Source organism: Rattus rattus, chromosome 16, assembly GCF_011064425.1.
Source record: "Rattus rattus isolate New Zealand chromosome 16, Rrattus_CSIRO_v1, whole genome shotgun sequence".
NCBI lineage: Eukaryota > Metazoa > Chordata > Mammalia > Rodentia > Muridae > Rattus > Rattus rattus.
In genome coordinates, this window is record NC_046169.1 from 19,590,178 (window position 1) to 19,606,322 (window position 16,145).

The 16,145-nt window shown below is 50.7% G+C and overlaps 1 protein-coding gene across 4 annotated transcripts in view; it reads left to right on the forward strand.

The window, feature by feature from the left end:
- Positions 1 to 4,652: 4,652 nt before the first annotated feature.
- Gtf2ird1 (GTF2I repeat domain containing 1) overlaps positions 4,653 to 16,145 on the forward strand; it is a 105,035-nt gene continuing 93,542 nt past the window's right edge. The window contains exon 1 of one of the 4 annotated variants that reach the window (XM_032886290.1): positions 4,653 to 4,915. The gene's annotated coding sequence lies outside the window, so the exon portion shown is untranslated. Of the gene's footprint in view, positions 4,916 to 5,134; positions 5,320 to 16,145 lie in introns of those variants that run through there. The other 3 variants (XM_032886297.1, XM_032886307.1, XM_032886289.1) reach the window with 3 other exon arrangements.

The following is a 16,145-nucleotide window of genomic DNA, read 5'->3' on the forward strand; positions in this document are numbered from 1 at the left end:
ATATGAGTACATTTACCCATGCTATGATACCCTAACTTGGAGGTCAGAGGTGAAACAACTTGTGGGAAGCGCCTTTATCTGCTAAGTTATCTCGCTGTGCCCTTTGGTAATTGGAATTGTAGGCTAGGGTCTTTGGGCAGAAAGACGAGCTGATAAGGTAAAACTAGGAGCCACTGGGGTTACTTACACAAAGGCGTTTTGGTGAGACTGACACAGCATTGCATGTTTGGGGTTGGAAAGGGAGAAAGGCCTCAAGCAAATGTTGACTGTGTTGGAGCCTTGGATTCTCAGTTGGAGAAAGAGACTTCGACCATATTCCAGGCGGTTCCTCTCCTTCCCTACACCCTTGTGTGTGTGTGTGTGTGTGTGTGTGTGTGTGTGTGTGTGTGTGTGTGTGTGTGTGTGTTATATGCATGTATTCATGAGCATGTTTGCATGTGTGCATGCAGACATGTATGTCGGGCTAGAAGTCAATATTAGGCGCCTTCCTCTATTTTCTACTGAGTTAGCACATGCATGTCCAGCACATGTGTGTTCCTATGCACATTCACGGGAGAGAATGGTGACACTCCGGGCACAGGTGACAAGCCTTACCTCCCACCTGTTTACCTGTTTGACAGACCCTACATGCATAGACCACTTCTGGGGGTGGGGCAGGTTCGAGACAGGGTTTCTCTGTGTAGCCCTGGCTGTCCTGGAACTTGATCTGTAGACCAGACTGGCCTCAGACTCACAAAGATCCACCTGCCGAGTGCTGGGATTAAAGATGGCTGGCATCTGGATTTTACATGGGCTCTGGGAATTTGAAATCAGGTCCTCAGGCTAATGGGGCAAGCCCTGTATTGACTTAGTCATCTTCCTCTCTCACACACTCTCCCTTCCTTCCTTCCTTCCTTTCTTTCTTTTTCTTTCACTCTTTCTTCTTGGAGACAGATGTCTAGTCAACTCCTAGGGCTGAGAGTTAGGCTGGCGGGCCAGCAGGACCCCACGTGTCTTCGTGTTTCTAGTCGTGCCAGTTGGATTTAAAGGCACAAGCAACTTCTTCTTCTTCTTCTTCTTTTTTTTTTTAAGATTTATTTATTTATTATTTATATGGATACACTGTAACTGTCTGCAGACACACCAGAAGAGGGCATCAGATTTCATTACAGATGGTTGTGAACCACCATGTGGTTGCTGGGATTTGAACTCAGGACCTCTGGAAGAGCAGTCAGTGCTCTTAACCACTGAGCCATCTCTCCAGCCCCATCTTACTCTTTAAAAAATAACAATAACGGGTTGGGGATTTAGCTCAGTGGTAGAGCGCTTGCCCAGCAAGCGCAAGGCCCTGGGTTCGGTCCCCAGCTCCGGAAAAAAAAAAAAAAAGAAAGAAAAAAATAACAATAACAATAACAACAATAATTTTAAATTTAATGTAACATTATGTATGTATGTGTGTATGTATGTATGTGTCTGTGGGTGGGTATGTACATGTACATGTAACTGTTGCATTTCCTGGAGCTGAAGTCGTGAGATGCTCAGAGTGGGTGCTGAGAACCGAACTCAGGCCCTCTACAAGCACAGTATGTGTTCTTAACTGCTGAGCCATCTCTTTAGACGCCACGTCTGGCTTTTTGCCTGGGTTGTTGGGATCAGATTCAAATCCTGTGCTTATAACGAAAGCAAGAATCTAGCAACCGAGCTATCATTTCAGACCCTTTTCTTTTTCTTTCCTTTCTTCTTTTCTTACTTTATTGATTCATTTTGTAATCCTATTGCAACACCAACGGACCCCCTCCCCCAATCCTTTACCCCCAGTCCCACCTTACAAATCCCTCCCCCTTTATCCCCTCCTTCTCCTCAGAGGAGGGGAAGGTCTCCCTTGGGTACTACCCAACCCTGGCTGTCCTGGAATTCACTCTATAGACCAGGTTGGCTTTGAACTCAAGGAGAGCCACCTGCCTCTGTCTCCCAAGTGCTGGGACTAAACTCCTGTGCCCCCAACACCAGACCCCTACCAGTTCCCACGATGTAGCCTGAGGTAGCTTCAAACTTGTGTGTGTGAATTGGTATACACACGTTCCCGGGTCATGGCCCACAAGTGGAGGGAGGTCAAGGGCAACTTGAAGGAGTTGATTCTTTGTTTTCACTATGCAGGCCTGGGAATCAAACTTACGTCGTCAGGTTTCCCACTGAACCACCTTGCCAGACAATGAATTTTCCATCCTCCTGCCTCAGCCCCTGAGTAGCTGGAATGACAGGCACGTCCTCAATACCCAAAAAACACAGAGATCTTACAGGTAACAAGACATTTAATAAGCGATGGCAGTTCTCAGCGTTATACACTCTGGGACTCAGGCAGTAGCTGGCTACGGGAAAGGAAAGTGGAAATTCAGACAGGGGAACTGCCAAGGCCCCAGGTCACTTGGGTAGAAAGTGGAAAAGCCAGGATTTGAACTCACACGCTCCCGGCTGTCAGACCGCTGTTACTTGCACTGGCTTTAGTGTCAAACCAGGGCAGGCACCATGCAAGTGGGTCAGAGGGCCTGGTTAAAAAGGCCTCATGACTTTATTAGGTCTCTCTAGGGGCCCATCACCTATGGCCTTGTTTCTGATCCCTGGTGCTTTGCCCAAACCCCTCTGTGAGCACAAGAGCTCTTCTGGTTGGCCCACTGAGAGGAGGCTTGTGAGCCTGTCCCCAGAGATGGTCATCCAAGGTCACTAAGGTCTGGGCTTAATGTCTGAGGAGGTCTGGGAGACCAGGTAGGTTTCTATTAGGTTCTTTTTTGTCTTGTCTCGTTTTGTTTTGTTTCAGGACGGGGTTTCTCCATGGACCCCTGGTTGTCCTGGAACTCACTCTGTAGACCAGGCTGGCCCTAAACTCAGAGATCCTCCTGCCTCTGCCTCCCAAGTGCTAGGACTAAAGGCACGAGCCACCATTGCCTGGCAGGATCTTGTAGATTCTTGTTTTTATGACTGCATATCATGTAGCCCAGGCTGCCCTCAAACTCACTTTCTTACTTAGGATGACTTTGAACTCCCAATCCTCCTGTCGGTTACTGTGTCATATCACCTGGTTTTATGTGGGGCTGAAGGTCAAACCCAGGGCTTCAAGCGAGCTAGACAAGCATTCTACTCACTAACTGAATTAGATCCCTAATTCACTGGCTGTGAGAACGTTTTCACTTTTTTTTTTTTTTTTGGTTTTTTTTTTTTTGTTTGTTTTTTGTTTTTTTAACAGCAAGAGGTAGCTTTTATTAACGAGATCCCGGGTCGACTCAGGGATCCCGGGTCGACTCGTATCTCACGCAGGAGACAGAGGAATCGACCACGTTTTCACTTTTTGAGGTAGGATCTTATGGCCCAGTCAGACTTCAAACTCTCAAACTCTCAGAAATCCTCTTGCTTCAAACTTCCAGGCCCTGGGATTATAGATGAGAGGCCTAGCTCCTTAAAAAAAAATTATATTGGGATTGGGGATTTAGCTAAGCGGTAGAGCGCTTGCCTAGCAAGCACAAGGCCCTGGGTTCAGTCCCCAGCTCCGGAAAAAAAAAAAAAATATATATATATATTTTAAAAGCAAGGATTCTCTAAGTTCAGAGGGGCCTAGAATGTTCTATTATGCTCAGTCTGACATGAACTCACGATCCTTCTGCCTCAGCCTCCGGAGTGCTGAAACCACAGGCACTTGCCACCATGACCTGCATCTGTTTACCTTTAATTTACAGAATTTGGGGCACAGTCTCCCTCAGTGGTGGTTTGAGGACTTGTCTGATTCCTATCTCTCTGCTGTGCCTATTCCAGCAAAGGCCTAGCTGAGGATTCAGGGGACCACCTGGTTACCAACTGCTGGGGTGACTTGGGACATATGGCTTTGGGGAGGTTAGGGGTGTCCCCTAGGGTCCCCTTCCCTCATTTAGTAGTTTACAGGAGGTCAGATGGAGGGTAAAATAAAACTCGGGTCCCAACACTCTGTGTGGCTGCGCTCCCCTGTAATCCCAGTATTTGGGGGAGTTAGGAGGGTCAAGAGTTCAAGGTCACCCTCAACTACATAGTTTGAGGCCAGTGTTGGGTATGTGAAACTGTCCTAAAACAACAACAATAAGGGTTTTGGTGTGTAGTTGTGTAAGCAGGATGGTTGCCTTACATTCAGAAAGCTCTGGGTTCGAGTCTTCCCAGGTATAGGCTATAATCCCAGCACTTGGAAGGTGGAGCTAGCAGTGTTCAAGGTTATCCTCCTTGTTTTCAGTTCTTGAGTGTTCAGGACCCTAAAACACTTTGACTGCAACCAGGGTTTTATGAGATCCTGAGATGAAAATAAATAAATAAAAAGGGCTGAGCCAGGCCATCCAAGATAGAAACCTGGGGTCCTTCCCTTCTGACCTTGGACACCCCAGGCAAAAGAGTGACCAGCAGGGCAAACCACCTATGGATCCTCCAGGCGTCCTCTGGGTGACCTTGATATATTCTGATCTCTCCCGGGAGGGGGTTCTAATCCGCGGCTGGGGGAGTCTCAAGGCCCCGAGGTTGTGGGTCCTCCCCCACGGTGGCACGGGGCGGGCCGTGCGGGCTAATCCCGTATGTAAATGACAGCCAATGGAGGGTGGTGTTGCGCGGGGCTGGGATTAGGGCCGGGGCGAATGGCTGGCAATCTTACTGGGATTACAGAACAAAGAGAGAACCTCCCAGAGCCCGGGCTCGGCTTCGCGCTCGCTCTGCGCCCCGCCCTCCGCCGCAGCCCGCGCCGGGGTGGGGGCCCCACCAGCAGCCCCGGGCCGGCCGCCCGCACCGCGTCCGCCCTCCTTCCTCCCTCCCTCCACTGATCCTGTCCCCCACTCCCGGATTATTAACTCAGCAACCAGAGGCGACTGGATCTACCGAGTCCTGGCCACCGGGCCCGGGCCGGGGCGCCCGGAGCGCTTGGGGATCCTGCAAGGTAAAAAAGGAGAAAGTTTGACTGGGGGTGGGGGTGGGGGTGGCGGTGGGGGATGGGATGGAGGCTAATGGAGAGGGGGTGCTCTAGGGCTTGCTTTGGTTTGAGCCCTTATTTTGCACCCCCCCTTCCACCTCTGTGTGTTGTGTGCATGGGAGGTCCCTTCCCCTCCCCCTCCAGGTGTCTCAATTCTAAGGCCCGCCTTTTGGGGTGTGTGTGCACGTGATCGGGATTATAATTCGAGTTTGGAGGGGGATGGGTTGGGATGGTCAGCTTCTTCCCTCCGGATACCTGCTGGAATCGGGGAAAGCAGACACCCCTCTCAACCTCGAATTCCCTGGAGGTGGAGAGAGAAGCGCCCCACTGGCCTGGAGCCCAGCAGGCCTGGATACAGTTGGGCGAATGAGGTCAGTGGTGCTGCCCTGCCGGGGGAGGTTTGTGGAGGGGGCGTCGGAAAGAAGCTTCCCCCCCTCCTCTCCTGTTATCCAACGCTCAAGCTGAGTCCGAACACTGCCCCAGAGCGGTGGTTTCTTTTGGGGGGTCATCCTGTAAAGGGGCTGGCTTGCATGGTGGAAGCCGGACCTCTTTGGTTGGTTGGGGGTGAGTCAAAGAGACTTAGGGTGGCAGTTAAAGGGGTACAGAGGGTGCCAAGGAACAAGTTTGAGGGAGCCTCGGCTGTGGGTGGTCTCTGAGTTCTTGAAGAGGAGGGGGAGGGGCCAAAGGGTGCTTAGAGTCTCCCCATCCGGAGTCTCTAGGAGTGATCGCGACCGGTGTGACACCCAGCTTTGCAGCCAGTCAGGGGCTGGGAGGGCGACCTTTTCCTGGCCTCTAAGCCCCATGGAAACTGGGAGACCGTGGCTCTCAGAGTTTGGTTGCTCTGTCAGGAGACTAGAGGAGCTCCAGCTTGGCATCTGGTTTGGCGACCCGGCCTCCCAGGAGTAGACTAGAGGTGGCAGTTCCTGGGTCCCCAGCCTGGGGAAGCGAAAGAACTCGGGAGCTGGGCTCAGCGATGGAGTGTGTATCTGGAATGTGGGGCGTGAAGGCTGGGCTTCCGCAGCTCTTTAGAGGAGTGGGGATTTACAAGGGGGCTTCTCTTTACGGCTCAGAGTGCAGAGGGGCTTCAGGATGCTCAGTGGTCAGTGCTCCCCGTTCCTCTGTTGGGGCCCTCTAAGACCTCTGGCCTTGGGAGGTGCCTTGATCCGTTCATTTATTTTAGCAGCGTCATTCCCAGAGGGAAAGGGCACGGGCATTGATTATTTATTCTATTTGGAGCAAGAGGAAGTGGAAGGAGGCTGGCGGCTGGCAGCTGGGAGGGGCTGGGCAGTGGGACATCAAAATGGGGTGTCGATACTGTCCCGCGTCTCTCCATCCTAAGTCACCTGCTTAGGGCTCCAGGAGTGTGTGAGATTGACTTTGGCCTCTTTAAAGAAATCTACCAGCAGACCTAGAAACAGGCCTAGCAGGGAGGTGGGGGTGGGGGTGTCCGAACCCCCCCCCCCCAGCCTGCTGGATTTTTGAAAGGCTTGCGTTGTATCTCATTCTATAGCCAGCTCTGAGGATGACCTAGAAATTGCCGGTTCCAACTCCAAGGGTCCCAGTGGATCCTAGCTGGGGAAACAAGGAAGGATCGGAGCTGTGGGGCTTCCCTTGTCTGGTTATTGGCCCCGAGAGTTTGGTCTTGGGGACGGTAGGTTGAGGAGCACGCCGAACTTACTTAAGCGCTTTGTCGTCTAGAGGCAGGGCAGAAGGCTCATTCATTTCCAGGAGACCGATGCCATTTTTGTTATCATTTAAAGCAGGCTCCCAAGAGCCCCAGCCGGCCTCTGACACGCGGCAGTCTGCTGCTGGGTACTTGGAAATAGTCCGAAAGGCAGGCATAATAATAGAGGTCTCAACTGCCGTGTGTGCAAAGATCGGGGTGTGTGCACGCTTGGATAATAGCTGGGTTGTTAGACATGACTTGAGCTCCCCCAGTGGGAGGGCTTTGGGGGAGTCATCACGTCTCGAGTGTGACCTCGGGACCACAGACAGCATCTCCTGGCCTGGACCCTGGCTTTTCCTCACATTGGCCCACCTGTGACACCCTGGCAGCACTCGGGTCCTTCAGTCAGCCTGGCTTAGGGACCGCTGTGTAAGCATGTGGAATTAGCCTCTTTTCTTTTGAACTTCAAGGCCTGGCTAGTTATGATTGGTCCTGAGAGCCTACCACATCTGCGTTCCCACACCATTCTGGCTTCCTCCTGACCTTATCTCTCTTGGTTCCACTGTGTCCTTTTGGTTCCACTACATGTAAATAGGAATGGGCGCTTGTACTCACTTGTTGAGCAGTTGCGTGTTGGAATGGATGGATGGATGGATGGATGGATGGATGGATGGATGGATGAATGAATGAATGAATTCGCTGCTCTGTTAATTTTCTATCCGTGTGTATGTGTGTCTGTCTGTCTGTCTGTCTGTCTGTCTGTAGACTGAGACATGCTTTGTGGTCCTAGGCTAAATACTTACTCTGTAGTTCAGACTGACCTGGAACTCAGGGCAGTCCTCCTGCCTCAGTCTCCCAAAGGCTGGGATTACACCAAAGCAATAGTAATAGTCCTACTGTTTTTCTGGGCCATCGTTCATTCCTGGTTCCCATGGGACACCCTGTCAATTACCCTACCCTAAGTATTCCCCTAAACATAAGCCTCTCACTGTTTCTCAGCCTTACTGCATCTCTCTGTCCAGGAAAGTGTGTGTGTGTGTGTGTGTGTGTGTGTGTGTGTGTGTGTGTGTGTGTGTGTGTGTGGCAAGCAGCCAGTGACACAAGCCAGGTTCTTTGGGACAAGCCAGCTGCCTGGGGCCTGCAGAAACCTTGACAGACACTTGAAAAGCAAGATTGGTGGGGGTTAATTCAGAAGCCCCACAGAACAGAGAGCGATGCTGGCTGAGAGCTCAGACCTCACACCAAGTTGTTTTTTTCTTTTCTTTCTTTTTAAACAGGCCCTTATTATGTGGCCCGGGTTGTCCTTGAACTCATGATCCTCCTGCCTCGGCCCTCCCAAGTACTAGGATTTCCGGCAAGTGCTTTGCCTGAGCTCAGCTGCAGATAGACACTCCTAGATGAAGAGGGACAGAGACATGGACCCTTTCGAGAGTGGTCCCCGCAGAGACCTGGAGGGGAGGGGGAGGGGAACCTGGAAAAGACAGATTTCTGGCCTGTAGGAGCGGAATAGCACTGAGTAGTGGAGAGCCCCTGAGCGGCAGGCATGCGGTGGTCGAACAGCTCTAATTTGAGCTGGAGACATAGGTAGAGTGCTCCACACCCAACCATGCGGCTCTAAGGTCAATCCTAGCACCCATGTGAAAGGCTAGGGATGGTACGATGTGTGTATCATTCTGGTACTGGGTGTGTAGAGACCGGTGGACCCATGGGGCTTGCTGGCCAGCCCACCTAACCCATTCGGTGAGTGTCAAGTCCCAGAGAAAAGCCTGGTCTTAAAACAAAACAAATAAACAAACAAAAAAAAAACAAAAAAAAAAAACAAGGCAAGTTGGGACTTCATAACTGTAATTTTGCTACTGTTATCAATCAAAATATAAATATCTGTGTCTTAGACGAGCCCTGTGACAGGGTCATTCGACTCCCCTTAAATGTGTCGTGACTTCCAGGCTGGGAAGCAACGTACTAAATACACGAAAGACTTCCCTGCTCTTCCCGATGGGCAGATCTTCATGGATGCCTTGCCTTCCTCCCTTCTGGTCTTCCTGCTTTGACGGTTACTTACGTCCAGTGGTTTACTGTGGGCGCACAGGGGCAGCGTGGGAAGCTGGGGACCTGGGTTTCCCCCTTGCAGTTCATCCCCTGCCTTGCCCTATGACCCAAGAGGAACCTTTGCCTCTGCGTCTGTACCTGGCTTGGGTCAGGTTCTGTAAGGACCGAGCTGACATGGCCTGTGATTGGATTCAGGTTCAGGCACAGTGTCCGAGGTGATGGTTATGGGAGGCAGGCTCAGCGCCGACGCTGTGGAGATGGTTTAGGTTTTCTTCAGAGGATGGACTTTATCCTTCTGTGGGTGTGGAGTGACTCATGGGGCACACCGCACAGAGAGTGTAGGACGCTCATTGCAAGCACCTTTCTTCCTGACCCTGAGTGGAGCCTGCTCGCCCTGGAGCTATTGGCCGGTCCACCTGTCTCTTTCCTTCAGGACCACTTGCTTCTGAAGTCCAGATTTAGCTAATAAAAATAAGGACGCCTGGTTAAATTTGGACTGAAGATAAATCAGGGATGACACAATTCTACTGAGAACTACTGCTCATTTATAGAGCACCCTGAACTGGAGATCTTGGGGTTTTGTAAATGTTGCTTTTATTTCCTCAGATGAAGGGATGAGATGAGGGACTCACCCAAGCTTTATGAAGACACAGCCAGGGCTGAGTCCAGAGCTTTTTCTTTCTCTGTTCTAACAGTCCCCAGGTCTATACCTGGAAGCCTCCGTACAGTCTGATCTTCGGAGCTGACTGACTGGTCCATTCCGGCTTCTCTTGGCTTCTGCCTGAATTGCTCTGCTTGGCCTCACACTAACTTTGGCAATATGTTCTAACCTTCTGACTCCTTCTCATCCTCTGTGTCTTTCTGTCTTCACCTGGGTCTAAGTTTGTTTTCTCTGCCACCTGCCTCTGTAAAACTGTCTTGGTAAAACTGCCACACACACACACACACACACACACACACACACACACACACACACACACCCCACCCCCCTTACATGGCCTCTCTTTCCTGGGCTGAGAGTTGGGAGCGTTCTATCTCTGACTCATTCTGTCGAATCTTTTTCTGATTCCTCACTTTGACCTCCGTTCAATTACACCTCACTTTCAAATATGGCTGTCTCCTTCTACCAACTAACCTTACCTTCACTGTTAGGGATTAAAGGTATCTATTAAGGGTGTGTCTGTATTCCAGCCAGGGCACACTGTAATTCAGGGTGTGTCTGCATTATGGCTGGATCATATCTTTGGATGTGATTCCTTGCCAGAGCAGCCATGTTCTTGGATTAAAATTACTTTATAGGTTTTACCTGATATTCCTATAGCTTCATCCTGTAGGGGACGGAGGGTATGGGGTCATGGAGGAGGGGGTCAGGGTTCACCTAAGGCTCCAGGGATAGTTAGAGCAAGCTGGCTGATATATAGTTCTCTTAACTTTGTGTGTGTGTGTGTGTGTGTGTGTGTGTGTGTGTGTGTGTGTGTGTGTGTGAGAGAGAGAGAGAGAGAGAGAGAGAGAGTATGTGTGAGAGATAGAGAGAGAGAGAGAGAGAGAGAGAGAGAGAGAGAGAGAGAGAGAGGGAGAGAGGGAGAGAGAGAGAGAGAGAGATATGAGGGAGAGGGGGGTATAGGCTAGAGGATAGTTAACGTTGGGTATTTTGTTTCTTAGGAACTATCTGTTTGCCTTGTATTGCTTTCCCACAATTTTGTGTGTGTGTACACATTCCTGTGTGGGCACATGGAAGACAGGGAGGGGTCTCCTGGAACTGGAGTTACAGGTGCTTGTGAGCCACCTGCCATAGGCTCTGGGAACTAAACTTGTATATTCAGTACATGCTCTTAGCTACTGAGCCATTTCTCCAGCCCCTCCACCTTGACTTTTGAGACAGGGCCTCTCGTCGGCCTAGAACTTGCCAAGTAAGTTTGGCCGACTAACCGGTAAGCTCTGGAGATTTGTCTCTTTCTGTTTCCTCAGTGATGGGATTACAAGCGCCTACCACACCCCCCTTTAATTATTATTGGTGTGCATCACGGGCAAGCGCACCAAGGCACTTGTGTATAGTTCAGAGGATAACTTTCAGGAATTGGTTCTCTTCTTTTTTTCGGAGCTGGGGACCGAACCCAGGGCCTTGCGGTTGCTAGGCCAGCGCTCTACCACTGAGCTAAATCCCCAACCCCCTTTTTTAAAAAAAAGATTTATTATATATGAGTACACTGTCGCTGTCCTCAGACACACCAGAAGAGGGCACCAGATCTCATTACAGATGGTTGTGAGCCACCTTGTGGTTGCTGGGATTTGAACTCAGGACCTCTGGAAGAGCAGTCAGTGCTCTTAAATCACTGAGCCATCTCTCCAGCCCTCTCTCCTTCAACAACGATGCATCCTGGGGATTAAACTCAGGTCATCAGTTTGGTGGCAAGGACAGTTACCAGCTGAGCCATCTCACCAACTCTTCATCTATTTTTTTTTTTTAAATAGGCTCTGGGAATTGAACTTAGATTCTGATGTGTGTGCTGCAAACACTTGTGTATGTGTGTGCACATGCATGCACATGTGTGTTCACACATCACGGCTTGCATGTGGAGCTCAGGGGACAGGAGTCCGTTCCCGCCTTTCACCTCGTGGGTTGGAAAACTGAACTCCTTTGAGCATCAGGTAGCAGTGACAAGTGCTTTAACCCGGAGTCATCCCACTGGTGTTCTTAACTTCTTTAGTGGAGTTTACAGTTGACTTCACTCTGGGGCCTAAGGGCCCCTATCTCCAGGGAGGTCTGGGTGACGTGAAGATTTAGGGCTCTTAGATCCCAAGTGTGAGAACCTCTTGTTTGGGGGATCTATTTTTGGGAGGCGGAGGCAGGAGGATCTCTAAGTTCAAGTCCCGGACTGGTCTGCATTCTGTGCCAGCAAGGTGTGGGCCAGCAGGGGCTATGTAGTCAGACCCTGCCCTAAAGATTTATAAAGCCCGAACTGAACACTAGGAGACAGTCTCTTTGCTGACCTCATTTCAGTGTTGAGATGGGGAGTCTCTCGTGACTCTTCCTATGATGATCACAGGCTGGGGAGAGAGGCTACTTCTGCTGGGGAGACATGAAATGACAGAGCAGATTTCTCCGCCCCTTTACCGTGGCTATATCTGAATACTGCAGGCTGGGTCACAGCTCGTGAATGAAGATTTTAGTTTGAGGTTCTTAGGGTACAAGGTTGAGGGGCCCACATCTGGCAAGAGTCTTTGTCTGGTTTTTTTTTTTTTTTTTTTTTTGAGACAGGGTATAGCTCAGGCTGGCCTGGAACTTGCTATGTAGACCAGGCTGGTCTTGAACTCACAAAGCTCTGTCTAGCCAAGTGGTAAGATTCACCCTACCCCCTGTGAGAGTTTTCTCAATGGTGGGGCGCTCTGATATGGGTGTGAGGCATACATACATGGTGGTACAGAACGAGTGGTAGCTTGTGTCTCTCCATTTTAAAAACAAGTTTTTATTAATTATTTTGTTAGGAGTGTGAGTGTTTTGTTTGCATGTTTATCTGTGCACCAGCTGCATGGCCGGTGTCTGGGGAGATCAGAAGAGGGCATCAGACTCCCTGGAACTGGAGTTAGAGTTTCAAGCCACCATGTTAAGTGCTGGGAATCTGATCCCTCTGCAAGAGCAAGTGCTGATCACTGAGCTATCTCTCCAACCCCAAGATTTCATATTTTTTTAAAAAACAGAATTATTTATTTCATGTATGTGAGTACACTGCAGTTCTTCAGACACACCAGAAGAGGGTATCGGATCCCACTGCAGATGGTTGTGAGCCACCCTGTGGTTGCTGGGAATTGAACTCAGGACCTCTGGAAGAGCAGTCAGTGCTCTTAACCACTGAGCCATCTCTCCAGCCCCCCTAAGATTCCATTTTGTGTTACAGCTGTGTGACTGTGGGTCTGTGCGTGTGTGGAGGAGCCTGTGGAGGTCACACGAGGGCATCAGCTCCCCTGGAGGTGGAGTTGGAGTTGGGAGCTGTCAGACGTGGATGCTGGGAACCAAATTCAGGTCCTTTGCTAGAGCAGTGAATGTTCTCAATCAACTGAGTCATCTTGCCAGCCCCTCTTTTCCTTCTCTTAAAAACCTAACAATGCCATCATGGTGGCTTCATCCTTGCGGTGATATCTAACTCCGTGCCCTCATTTAGGTCTCATCTCTTACTGCTGCACAATGAGTGTAACTGTCCACCCATTCCCCCACCCTAAGACAGGGTTTCTCACTGTAGCCCTGGATATACTGGAACTCACTCTGAAAACCAGATTGGCCTCAAACTCAGTGATCTCCCTGCCTCTGCCTCCTGAGTGCCGTGATTAAATGTGTGGGCCACCATTGCCCGGCCAATTTGCTTCTTATAAACTGTAGACTGGGGATAGGGTCGGGGGATAGCTCAGTGGGTAACGACACTTGGCTGTCTGACCCAAGTTTAAGCTTTGGACCCCACACAATGGAAGGAGAGAACCGACTCCTGTAAGTTTTCCTTTAACCTCCACATTTGCACCATGGCAATGTGCAAACACACACAATGTTACACCAATGTAACATGTAGATAGTGCTTCTGATCTTTTTGTTGACAGAACAATCCTGACAGGGAGGTTGGATTACCTGTGGTAGCACTGACCTGTAATCCCAGCACTTGGGAGAATGAAGCAGGAGGCTTATGAGTTTGAGGCCACGTCTGGGTTACGTAGCGAAATTGTCTCAAAAATAAAACCACCCTTTGGGATTGGGGCTGGAGAGATGGCTCGGCTGTTAAAAAGCTTTTGCTGTTCTTACGGAGGACTCAGGTTTGATTCCGCTCACAAACACCAGGATATCCGGTACCACCTCCTTCTGGCCTCGTTGGGCACTTGCACACACATGGTACACATAAGCCCACGTTAGCGCATACACATGAAAAGCGAAAGCAAAGTGAAAATAAAGGGAGTCTTTATTTTTTCATCCATTCAGTGGCCATTCCACAGCCAATGGGAAACGCACAGCGCATGTGCCCTTAGTGGTAATCTGTAGCACCTAGGAAGACCCTTCCACAATCATGGCTGCGTATATTCTGGAGGGCTGGTTGTCTTGGTACACACACCAACGTGACCCCACCTACATCCGAGCAAGGGGCAGTCAGTCCTTCAGTTCTGCAGTGGGTTGCTAGCTCCCGTACCTGACGGTTACTATCAATGCTCTGTCTCTCGTCTTAACAGTTCTAGATTGTCACGTGGGTGGTATGACAGAGGGTGTAGGCCTTGAAGACAAGTTTCTTCTACTCAGTATTGTCCGTGGTGTGTCTCGGACCTGACTGGGATTAAATCCTTTTGATCTCTTCTTCCTCACCACTGTTGAACCAATGGCCTTACCTTTGCTAGGCAGAGACTCTAATGCTGAGCCACGCACACCCCCAGCCCTTCATTGGGGGATTCTAGGCAGGGGCTCTACCACTGAGCCACGCCCCCAGCCCTTCATTGGGGGTTTCTAGGCAGGGGCTCTACCACTGAGCCACGCCCCCAGCCCCTCACTGGGGGATTCTAGGCAGAGGCTCTACCACTGAGCCACGCCCCCAGCCCCTCACTGGGGGATTCTAGGCAGGGGCTCTCCCACTAAGCCATGCCCCAGCCCCTCACTGGGGGATTCTAGGCAGAGGCTCTACCACTGAGCCACGCCCCCAGCCCCTCACTGGGGGATTCTAGGCAGGGGCTCTCCCACTAAGCCATGCCCCAGCCCCTCACTGGGGGATTCTAGACAAGGGGTCTACCACTGAGCCACTCCTCCTGCACTTTACTGGGGATTCTAGGCAAGCATTCTATAATATAGCTACATTCCTAATTTTTCTGTTTGAGACAGGGTCTGTCCGGGTAGCTCAGGTTGGCCTAGAACTCATTCTGTAAAATAGACAGGTCTGAAACTCTTACCCTCCTGCATCGGTCTTCCAAATGGTGCGATCATAGGTGGTCCACACCAGGCCTGGCTCCTGTCAGTTACTTGGATCGGACCCTGTGCCACACACACATCCCAGCTACATCTCAGTGACAATCCAGGCATTCCCAAAGAATTGTGTGCTCACTTAGGGACTGTCCTAAGTGGGAAGGAACCTCTTTCCCCTTTGTATAGGAACATCTTCCATGCCCGCTTTGAGAGCCGACTCCAGGCCAGGAATGCACCCGCCCCTGGTCTCAGGAGCTGGAATTTCATCCCTGGTTTCTGGTGACTCACACAGCGAGCTCCTGCGATGAAATTACACCTTCCTGCTACTGCCCTCGGGGCCTCTGCTCCTGGATTCTCTGCAGCCCAGGTGGGCTCTGGAACAATCTATGCTGTAGGGCTAGGAGAGCTGGGGTTGGGATGGTGCCAGGCAGGGAGCTGTCTGCTGGGTGATGTCATGTCCATCTCTTATGTTCCCCTTGCTCCAGGAGTCAGCTGGGAGTGGGGGGGGGTGGTCCCGGTTATGTCAACAACTGTAGTTGTCGCTTGCTGTGAAAATTCTAAGTTTCTTTTGTGTGGAGGGAAGCAGGATGGGAGGGCCACCCTCACCACCATATTTGTGATTTATGTGAGACAGAAAAAAGCCGTATTTCCTTGGTTGGTTGGCGGGGCTGGGTCGGGGTGATGGTGGGGTTGGGGGTGAGTGGGGGATGTCTTTGTATGAGGAGCTTTCCCTCTCCTTCCTCCCACCCCCCTTCTTGAGACAGGGTCTCTGGTTGCCCTCCAACCTGGTAGTTAGGCAAGACCTTGCACTTCCAATCCTCCTGCCTCCGTTTTTCAAGTGCTGGGATTACAGGCGTTTGCCCCCCACGCCTGGTCTATTAAGTGCTGGGAATCAAACAGTGTTCTGTGTATGCTAGAGGCAAGGTCTTTACAACTGAGACCCCACTCCCACCCCTGTGCTCTGTGTGCGTGTGCACGCGTGTGTGACTATTTATTGTGCATGGGTAAATGTACCACAGCACGCATGTGGAAGTGAGAAGACAATTTGTGGAACTCTGTTTTCTCCTTCCGCCGTGTCGGTTCTGGGGGTTCAAACTCAGGATGTCAGGAGTGGTGGTAAAGCACTCTTACCAGCTAAGCCATCTCGCCTGTCCTGTTTTGAAATGACATCTTACTATATATAGCTCAGGCTGGTCTTGAACTCTGGGTCCAACTCTCTCAGCTTGAGTGCTGGGCTGCAAGCATACGCTACCACTCCTGGCTTAAGTGTGGCTTTTGTTTCTTCTCATGCCCATCAGCCCTCCCTCCTTTCTTTTCCTCTCCCTTCCTCCTCCTTCTCTCCCTCCCGGTACTGTGGCTAGAACCCAGGGCAGGACACATGCTAGGCAATCTTCTACAATTAAGCTACAGCCCCGGTTATAAAGTTAGGACTTTCAAAACTTTGTGTGTGTGTGTATGGTTAGTCTGGCCTTCCTCTGACAAGTTTGGCCAGCCTCAGAACCTACCCCACACCATGGTATCCCTGTATCCCTTCCCTGTCTCCTGAAGTCTGTAATGGT